A 10,920-nucleotide genomic window follows, 5' to 3' on the forward strand; every position below is an offset into this window, starting at 1 on the left:
TAAAATGGGACACTGAGCTGAACAGAGAATTCTCAACAGAAGAAGTTCAAATGGCCAAAAGACACCTAAGGTCATGCTCAACTTCCTTAGTGATCAGGGAAATGCAAATCAAGAGAATGACTATTTTAAAGTGGGTAAAATTTTTAAAGGTTCTATTCATAAATAAATGACATGAATTTAGTGGACACTGATAGACAATCACATCATAGTGAATACACAAATCAAAACAATCTATTACATCTCAGAGAAAGAGAAAACATAAAAGAAAAATTGGTTGTCTGTATTCATTTACTGCTTAGATTACAGAACCAATCTAAAGTATTATCCTTACCAGAGGTAAGTGTTATCTAAATCATACCCAGAGAGCACTATAAGAGGAAACACTGTCTTCTAGGAGAGAAAACACTCCTAATTGAGCAACATCAATAATTTCACTCTCCAATCTAACTTCTTGCAGCACCAGAATTTTCTTGAGGTGACCAGCTGTCATTTTGCTTCTTAAAACAGTGGACTCTTGAGGACATGAGCATCTTATGAACATTTGTTTTGTAATCCATGAGGTCACTGTCTCCCACAGCTATAATTCTGGCCCCTCGCTCTCTTACTTTGTTAGACTTGCTAGGAAATAAGTTACCTCTCTTTTCTGTGCAACTGTTAAGGTCATGTATGTCCATCATCAAACTCATCATTCCAGGAGGGAATTGGGAGGGGGAAGGAAGTGTAAATAATTGAATGGAAGAAAATACACGGTGATAAGATATGCCTGTATTTAAAACAAGATACTGTCTAACTCTTTTTAAGTTACATTGTTCATTAATTTTTAGATTGTGAGTTACCAAACGGTATAGAATACCGTATATTTAACCACTATGATTTAGAATGTTTGGTCATCACAGAATTCCTGCTGTTACACTGAAAAAGACCATAATCTGTGTCTATTCATCACAGCTTTATATATATTTTTATTGTAGCTATTTTTTTAATATTGGTTTTCTTCTTTTTCCTTCCCACACTACCAGTCACATGTTCCCGGGATGCCTTCTTCTATGTGGACAGGTCATTTGAAGATAAGAATGAGATTGTCCACTACTCCCTTTGATGCTTCTGTCGTGGTTCCCACAATAACTTCATTTCAGTATAACCGCCTTTCCTAAACTCAGCAGGTGAACTTGGTTGGTCTCACCCAATCAGCAAGTTTTCCTGGATTCTATCCCTTAAGTTATACTTTTTTTTCTCAATTTTAAGTAATGTATATTAAATGTCATTTTTCATTTGGAATCAAGATATAATTGCGACACAGAATAAAGACATTAATTCCCCACTGTCCATGAAGATATTCTAAATTTTGGACCAATTTGAAAATTTTTAAATTAGAAGGTGAAATGGTATAAAAACCATAAAGTAGAGATAACTTCCTGTGTGTCAAAAGGATTTACACAGGTGGATTTTAGAGAAAAAAAAAAGTTTGTTGAAATTTAGAATGTATAAGTTTAGCTCTTCTAACTTTGTTTATTATGCTGCAATTTTACAAATTTTCATCTTTATTTATTTCATTTGAGAGGGAAGATGATAAAAGTGACACCAATTTAAATGGTGCTATTCTAGCTTCTAAAAGTCATTCACTTGAGATTTCAGTCCGGTGCTCCAGTGTGGGTCTCTGTCTCTGTCTTCTTTCATCGCCTGATGAAGGTTAATATTCAGGAGGATGCCTATATGTTTGTCTTTGGCTTCACCTTCTTGTTTAGCTTCTCTAGGATCGCGAATTATAGACTCAATGTCCTTTATTTATGGCTAGAAACCAAATATGAGTGAGTACATCCCATGTTCCTCTTTTTGGGTCTGGCTTACCTCACTCAGGATAGTGTTTTCTATTTCCATCCATTTGTATGCAAAATTCAAGAAATCTCAAGGGCCAAATCAGGAGCAGAAGGAGAGAGAGCACGAGCAAGGAACTCAGGACTGCGAGGGGTGCACCCACACACTGAGACAATGGGGATGTTCTATCGGGAACTCACCAAGGCCAGCTGGCCTGGGTCTGAAAAAGCATAGGATAAAACCGGACTTGCTGAACATAGTGGACAATGAGGACTACTGAGAACTCAAGAACAATGTCAATGGGTTTTTGATCCTACTGCACATACTGGCTTTGTGGGAGCCTAGGCAGTTTGGATGCTCACCTTACTAGACCTGGATGGAGGTGGGGGTTCCTTGGACTTCCCACAGGTCAGGGAACCCTGATTGCTCTTTGGGCTGATGAGGGAGGGGGACTTAATGGGGGAGGGGAGGGAAATGGGAGGCGGTGGCGGGGAGGAGGCAGAAATCTTTAATAAATAAATAAATTAAAAATAAAAATTAAAAAAACATGATCCAAAAAAACCAAATATTTAAACTTGTATTAATAAAAAAAAAATAAAGGCATTCACTTAATCTTGCTTGGAAAATGGAATGGGTGTCACAGTAGAATGGAGTAGGAGTTTTTGTTTTACTTTGTTTCCTTTTTGAGATAAATAGAAAAATTAGTGGCAAAGGAGAATAAAAGTGCTTCAATGCACGATCCCCAGTTTTAAACCTTCATTGTATTATTATGTTATTGTAAACAGAGAAACAATTAACTTGGAACTTTCAACTATATATTTGCTTATTTCTGTACTCAGTTCAAAGGAGTAAAGAAGCTGAAGAAGGTAGAGTGAGTTCGTTAGAAGAGACCCTTTATTTCATCGGACAGTTGCTTTGGAGGCTAAAAAGCATGCCTTTGAGCACTAAACTTATTCTGTGACCTTTGCTGAAAACTCAGTGAATGACCAGATATAATAAAAAAGGAAAAATCTTAATGGAAGAAGTAATAGCCTTAGGCACAGTTATTGGTTCCCTGGAGATCCCATATACCTGTAAACACCTGACAGGGCTGTCAACGACTTTTATGACTGTGTTTGTCAGCACCTGAAGATTGACATCAATTCAACACTTAATCATAGTAGTGTGGTTGTGTTGACGCCTATTATGAAGGAAGGTTTCTTTCTCTTTCTCTCTTTCCCAAAACGAACATAAGTTTTCTTTCTTCTGAATTGATGGATTATTACAGAATGCCTTGCCAATCTCTACATTTCTTCAGGGATTTTTTTTTTTTTTTACAGTTTTGGAATTGGAAAGTAATTAAGAAAAGTACATTACTAATTTTTTAAAATAAAGTAGAAATTATTCTCTTTTTATCTATGATTTGTTTGAAAGACTGCCAAACAGTGAGGTTTTATGATTTTAAGAACGTTTTCCTTAAAGAGTGAAATATGTGCTGATTGATGGTGTATCTTTGTTTGTTCCTAATATACTGGAATACTGCTCTTACCCTTCAGTTGGCACTTTTTGAGATTACAAAAAGCTTTATTCCTGCAAGAAATATTTTCTGAAAAATATATTATTCATGAATTTTAGATCTATATTTTCACTGATATTTGCTTTGCAATGCATTTCTTCATTTTTTCTTACTAAATGCTTCTATATTTTGATTTTAGTAAAATCTGTGTGATTGAATTGATAAAATATTAAATATGTACTTGGGTGCATGCCTATATTAATCTAGAGAAACATATCCTTTATTAATGTGAAGACTGAACATGTCCATTAAACATCCCTAATCAAGTATATTCATTTCATATTTATTCTTCAATTTCCCCTCCTGAGACTCAAATTATAATAACAAATCTTTAAAACTGTTTTTTCTGATATTAAGCAAATATTTACAGGTATATTCATCTTTATTTTTTTGACAGAGACTAATGTGTAGATCTGCCCACATTTTTGATCATTTTATCAGTCAGCTATGCTTCTAAATTTTCCATTCTATAATATGCTTATCTAAATTGTAGACATAGATTTTGTTCTATACTCTATGGTACAGGTACAGTGCACTTGTGTGCATGTTCAGTGTATACAGGGGTCAATTTTTCTATTTGTATGTGTGAATGAATGTATGGTTGTACTGGTGGCGCCCAGAAGTTGAGACTGGCTTTTTTTCTATCACTTTCCAACTTATATTTTGAAAACAGGTCCCTGACCTAACTGATTGAAATAGGCTGGCTAGTCAGCAAATCCTATGGAATACTCCTGTGGCTGGCTTCCTTAATGGGTTTGTAAGTGCACTCTACTCTATTTGACTTGTTTTGAAGAAAGGTTCTTAGGATTAAACTGAGTTATTTATGCTTGCACAACAAGTTCGTCATTGACTGAGCATTGCTCTAGCTTCTCTAGATACGCACCTGCATGATACAATCATCATTATTCTTTTCAATCAGGTGAGTAGTAACATTGTCTTTTTGATTTTTAATTTGGCAACTTAACTATTCTTAATTTTCTCCTGGTTCTTTTAACTAAAGATTCATTATACTTGCAGAAATTTTTAGAAATGAACTTTTTCAATTATTTTTTTCTCCTTCATGTGTTTCTATTCTCCATTTTACAACTGCAAGAATCTTTACTGTATCCTCCCTTCATTTTCTGGTGATCTTTTGCTTGTGCTTTAACAAATAAATCTTGCCTGAAGATCAGAGTGCAGAACTAAACACACTAGTTAGCCATAGAGGCCAGTGGTGGCACACACCTTTAATCCCAGCACTAGAGAGGAGGTCATTCTCTTTGCAATCAAGGCCATTCTCGGCTAGACAAGAGTGAATCTGTCTAAAGTAGAAACAGAGCCTAGCAGTGGTGACTCACACCTTTAATCCCAGTATTTAGGAGTCACACACCTTTAATTCCATTACTAGAGAGGTGGAGATATGAGGGATATGATTGGGCAGAGAAAGGACTATAAAACAGGAGGAGAAGGAAGCTCGGTATTCCATCTGAGGATTTCAGAGATAGGATACCCCTCACATTCACTCTGAGGTTTTTGTAGAGGTAATAAATAGTAGCTGGTTGTTCTGCTTTTTTGATCTTTCAGCTTTCACCCCTAATATATGACACTGGGAATGTATAATTAAGATCAATTATACATTCCTTTGTTTTTTTATTTTGTTTATTTTGTGTTTGTTTGTTTGTTTTGATTTTGAGACAGGGTTGCTCTGTAGCCCTTTTTTGTTTTTTAGCTTTCAGGTGAAAATCAGCTCAGTTAATTCAAAATCATTCTGCCTTTTCAACATAGACATTTAACAGTAATTAATTTCCATCTTAGCTCCAATTCAATGCATATCTTACCATTTCAATACACAGTCTTTATATGTTCATCATAAAGTATCTTTAATTACTATTATAATTATCTTCTGGTATCAACATGAAGTGCCAGTCTAGTCTTTTCTAGTTGAAAACATGAAAAGCATGTTTCGTTTTATTTTATTCATTCTTCTTTTCTTTGCACATACTATTTTATGGACAATGAAGGCTATTACTTTTGATGATGGTGTGCCATATATATGTGTGTGTGTGTATATATATACTTATTATTTTTTAATATATACGTGTATATATGTATATTTAAGTATATATACATATGTGTGATTATATTTTATATTGTATATATGCATATATTATGAGTATATATATTATATGAGGATATATACATGCCTATCTATATGTAAACCTTATCTATAAATTTTATGTATCTTAAAAAGTAGAAGTCCCATTGTTAAAACAGTTTCTCTTGGATCTATCTAGTATTTTTCTCTCCATAGTCTTTTTATCTGATATTATTATAGCTATAATAGCATTCTTCTATGTTTGTATAGTATATTTTACATAAATTTTCCAACGATTTCAAAATTTATTCTGCAATTCATCTAATGTAGGCCACACACCTCAATACATTATACATATTTTTATTGTTTTTAAATAATTTCTATTTGTAAATATTCTCTCTGCAGTGGCAGTAAGATTGAAGTTGGAGGACAGTTTCGTTTATACCTGTCTCAGTATACTATGAAAAACTTGTAGACCTCTTTATCTTTCGCTAATATTTCAAGTTAACTACCTCTTTCTACAATACATATATATTGATACATATTCATGAATTGAGGAAGCTGTCTGTAAAGAACAATGTTAACATGCATGGGATTAAACATGAACACCTGGGAGTCATTGTCTTTTCTACTACATTTGTACATTGACCTCTCAGTTTTAACATCTATTACAACTATTGCATTATCTGACACACCTACAAATTACTTCATTTATACTTATGGCAATGTTTGTGTTTTCTTACTCTGAAACTGTAAGAGTTTACAGCCAATCTCAAATAACAAAATATAAAAATATAAAAATAATAAAAACAAATTAGTACACTGGGAAATATGAGTAAACAACCTAATTTTGAACATATCGCTATTCTTTCACCTTTATTGACAAGTAACAGACATAGGTGTATGCATTAATGCTCATTCCAGTATGCCCAACATTCACTAAGCTATTATAATGAATAAGTTTTGTTCACTTTTAAAACCTTGAGGTAATAACAAAAAACTTGCAAATAAATAAGACCATATATTTAAATAAAACACAACCAAAGTCTGTACAGCTTAATAAACTTATATACTGTGATAATTTGGTTTTAAGCAAGAAGTTGTCAAGCTTCACATTGTGTTACTTTCTCATCACGAAAACAAGATGCAAAAAAATAAAATGCTGACAGAATTAGAAAATCAATAGCTCTGTTACAACTTTAGGTTTTCTTGTTCTTTCTGCATCCCCAGCAAGAGTGAATGAAGATCCCTTCACTCCACATCCTTTCCAACTTGCATTATCTGGCTTGTTCATAATAATTGTACAGTAGCTCTAACTAGGTACCTCAAAGTTGTTTAATTTTTCATTCCTGTGATTTTGAGGGATACTTAAGAGTTGTTAAAGATGTTATTGACTACTGCCCATTTGTTATTTACCCATTTGTTGACTGATAACCTTATTTTCTTCGTATTCTGATGTGGGAGTGTCATATATCAGTCTGTTGATTTCATTGGTTAATTATAATAAAGAAACTGCTTGGCCATCATAGGTTAAAACATAGGTGGGTGGAGTAAACAGAACAGAATGCTGGGAGGAAAAGGAAGTGAGCTCAGACCCGACAGCTCTGCTCTCTGGAGCAGAGATGCCATGCTCCCAGCTCCCGGGTAGACACACGCACAATGAAGCTCCTACCCAGGATGGACGTAGGCTAGAATCTCCCTGGTAAGCCACCTCGTGGGCTACAAAAAAGAATAAAAAAGGGCCAAATTAATATGTAAGAATTAGCCTAGAAGAGGCTAGATAGAAATGGGCCAAGCAATGTTTAAAAGAATACAGTGTCCGTGTAATTATTTCGGGTAAAGCTAGCTGGGTGGCGGGACACAGCCCACCACTCTTATTACTACAGTATTCAGTTTCTGTAGTTCTTCATGAACTTTGGACATTAGCCTCTTTTCTGATTTGAAACTGTGAAATATTTTCTCCCATTCTGCAAGCTATATGTTTTCTCGGATGACTGTTTCCTTTGTTGTACAGATTTTTTTTAAAATTTTAATGCAACCCCATCTGTTCAGACTGCTGTTATTTCTGGTAATGTTGGTATTTTGGTTGAAAAGTTCTTTCCTGTATCAAGTCTCACATTGGAACAAGGTCCTAGCATTCGTTAATCTAGTATAATAAATCAACTCTGGTCACATTTTATGTAATACTTTGACTAGATTTTTCCTCGTTATACCTTGTGTTTCATCTTCTTTGCACATTGCTAACTTCACAATAACTAGAAATAGTGTTTTATCGGATAATCAGCAATCTGAGTTATATCATCCCATGCCACCTGCTGGGGGCAGCCTGCTTATTATTAATAGCAATTTTGCTTTTGGTTATGACTGAACTGTACATTCTACCTTCTGGTAGCCAGTACTTTCTGGGAAGGCAAGCTGTGTGGTTTTCCATAAGCAATGAACACTGCATTAACATTGATGCCTCTCTTTGTCACCTCTTCTCTAACAGCAAGGTCATTTTCCTGAACCCAATTTATTTAGGTAACTCTTGACAATGAAAACGTGTGAAGAAATTCAACCTTAACCTTCTTTGCACTTCTCTTATGCCCCTTCCAAAATAAATACTGAAGTTCTCTTGGAAGACATTTCAGTAGTTGCAGTCATAAATAAATGACTTCAGGTTAAAACTAATAAAAGACTGGAGCATAATTGGCTGGAAGAAAGAATATTATCAGATCGAATTTGAGTGAATTTGAAAATGGAATCCAGAGAGTGCAGAGACTACTTCTCCCATAAAAGTCCTATTGGGTTTAAATATGTCCTGACTTATTTTTCATAGCACATTCTAATACATCATATTGTTTGTTTAATTTTTAGTCATACAATTAAGATGAATTTAGTCTTTAAGTTTTGTCAGGTTCATGTTTGGTCCACATATGAAACAATATTATTAATGGATTAATGTCATATTAAAATTATTTAAAAATCTTAATAAAAACAACTTGCTATTATATTTTTTTAGTATGTTCCTCGTTTACAGCCACATGTTATGAAGGAAGATATTTTTATATAAAATGTTTTGTAACTGAAATCAATTATGAGTAAAATAGAACTTTGAATACTAGCTTTTTTTATCTGAGTGACCAATATTTAGTATATTCATTGGAAAATTACTGCTGTTTGGATAGTATTTAGATAAAAAAGTCTTTGAGTCTCACCAAAGAAAGGCAAAAATAAAGTTGCCAACAGTTTTCAGCTAATGTAGCACATTTAATATTATAATCATTATTATCCCAAAAAAGTAACCCCAGAGCTGCCACATGATAGCAAAAATATAATTGTTTAAAAGCCCAGCTTAGAAACCAAACAGTTCCCAAAATTGACATGCTGATCTCCCATTACAATCCATTCTCTTCCTTCTCCTACTACTTAGAGTTTGACTCAACAAATCAACACTGGCAAAGCCTACTAAGCATATTTCATCGTAATTGTTTTACCTTTGTACAGATACATTTCTTTTTCCCAATGCCACCTTGGCAGGTCACTTGTCTCATCCATCACATAGGCATAACTACGCTCATTAAGCAACCATCAGAGAAAATCAATATTAAGCATTATGCCCCTTGCATTACCCAAATGAATGTGACAAAGAACTAAGTAACCAGGAGCTCGATTTCCTGACCTTACCTAGAAAGGAAAGGCAGGCTTCTTCGCATTGGGATGTAGCAGGTTTCTCATTGCCCTCATCTTTATTCTTGGCTCCCAATCTCTGCCTGTCTGTCACCTTTTCATATTTGTCATTCATTCCTGGTGCTTGACATAGATAGCAATAAGTGGTTTGAGATTTACAGCATTTACAGCTTTTATTTGCTCTTTGCCCTTTAAAAGCAGTTTAATGGGATGAACAAATGCAGGCAAATAGATTATATTACTAGGTTCATATGGTTAGACGAAGTAAATAAATAAGATCAAAACCAAAAAAAAAACCACATTTACACAATAAGGATTATAATTGATTAAGGGTGGTTTATAATATCTGAAATATCTAGGTAAAAGAAATGATCAGGAGGTGGGCATTGTAAAGAAGTATTCCATCACACAAAGCACTTCACTCATTTTCTTCATAAATGAAGCAGTAGAGAAGAACTGAAAGTGTCCTTCTATATTTAGTTTCCTATTGAAAACTAAACAATTTGTACTAAGATAGCAATAATACAAAACTCTAAAATTTAAAAATTTGATTTCTTCATCTTTTATCTTTTGAAGTTCCCAAACTGTAAAAATAAAGAAACTTAAGATATCTCAAATCTGAAACTGATCTCTGTCTTGAATGAACTTTGTAAAATTAGTGTACTTCTCATACATTCGAAGATAAAGTTGATTTTAGTAGAAAGAAAGAAGCAAGAAGAGTGATGGCCAACAACTTCCTATAACACATTTTATAAATCTTTCAAAGCTTCCAAGAATGTGTGTGTGTTTGTATATATATGCAATTTGTATTCCATTAAAAAATAATCTATGAGTAGAGACAAACAGACCTGATTCAGAATGAATCTACTGCACACTTCTTATGTGACTCTAGAAAAACTACTGAAGTTCTCAGATTTTGTTATCTCATCTGTAACAAAATAATATTAAAAAAAATTCTAAATTTTTTCCCTTTAAGAATTAATCAATTTCAATAAATGGAGTAAAATAGTACTTAGTATCTAATAAGTTCTGAATAAGCATGTCCAACTCATATCCCCCTTTTTGACAAATCTGAGTATCTCTATGTCACAACATGGTGCCATAGGTATGCAATCATTGACATGTAATATGAGAGCAATCATTAATTATACCATTTACCAATAGGTATTTTTTAGAAAGATATAATATATTATAAGGCAATATGATAGCAAAAAATTATAGAAATAATTCAGACATGAGATTCATAAACAAAAGACATTTCCAGGTTTATTTGTAATACCCTATATCTGGGTATTACTTTTGAAGTAATTTGAATTCTGTGCTCAAATGCAAAAATATTGAGAATTTTGCCATGACAGCTTATAGGTTATAGAAAATTGAAACTACTATGTGTCAAATATTGAATATTAACAAAATGTACGCATATGACAACATAACTTTCATACTGTCTATTATTAATAACCATAAATCATTTGCTTGAATTCTCTCTTAGGGAAGGTGAAGCTCATGAAAAGTGTTACAGTGTGTACCAAGAAGTCAATCTTTGATGTGAGATTTCCCTTTTTATATTTGAATAGCATTAATGAATAAAGAAGCTGCTTTGTTCCTATAGCAGGGCAGAATTTAGGTAGGAGGGAAAAACAGAATTGAATTCTGGGAGAAAGAAGGATGGAGTCCAAGAGACACCATGGATCTGCTGGAGATAGATGTGCTGAAACTTTGCTGGTAGATTAATAGAAATGGATTAAATTAATATGTAAGAGTTAGCCAATAAGAAGCTAGAGCTAATGGGCCAAGCAGTGATTTA

This window comes from Microtus ochrogaster, linkage group LG3, assembly GCF_000317375.1.
Source record: "Microtus ochrogaster isolate Prairie Vole_2 linkage group LG3, MicOch1.0, whole genome shotgun sequence".
Lineage (NCBI taxonomy): Eukaryota > Metazoa > Chordata > Mammalia > Rodentia > Cricetidae > Microtus > Microtus ochrogaster.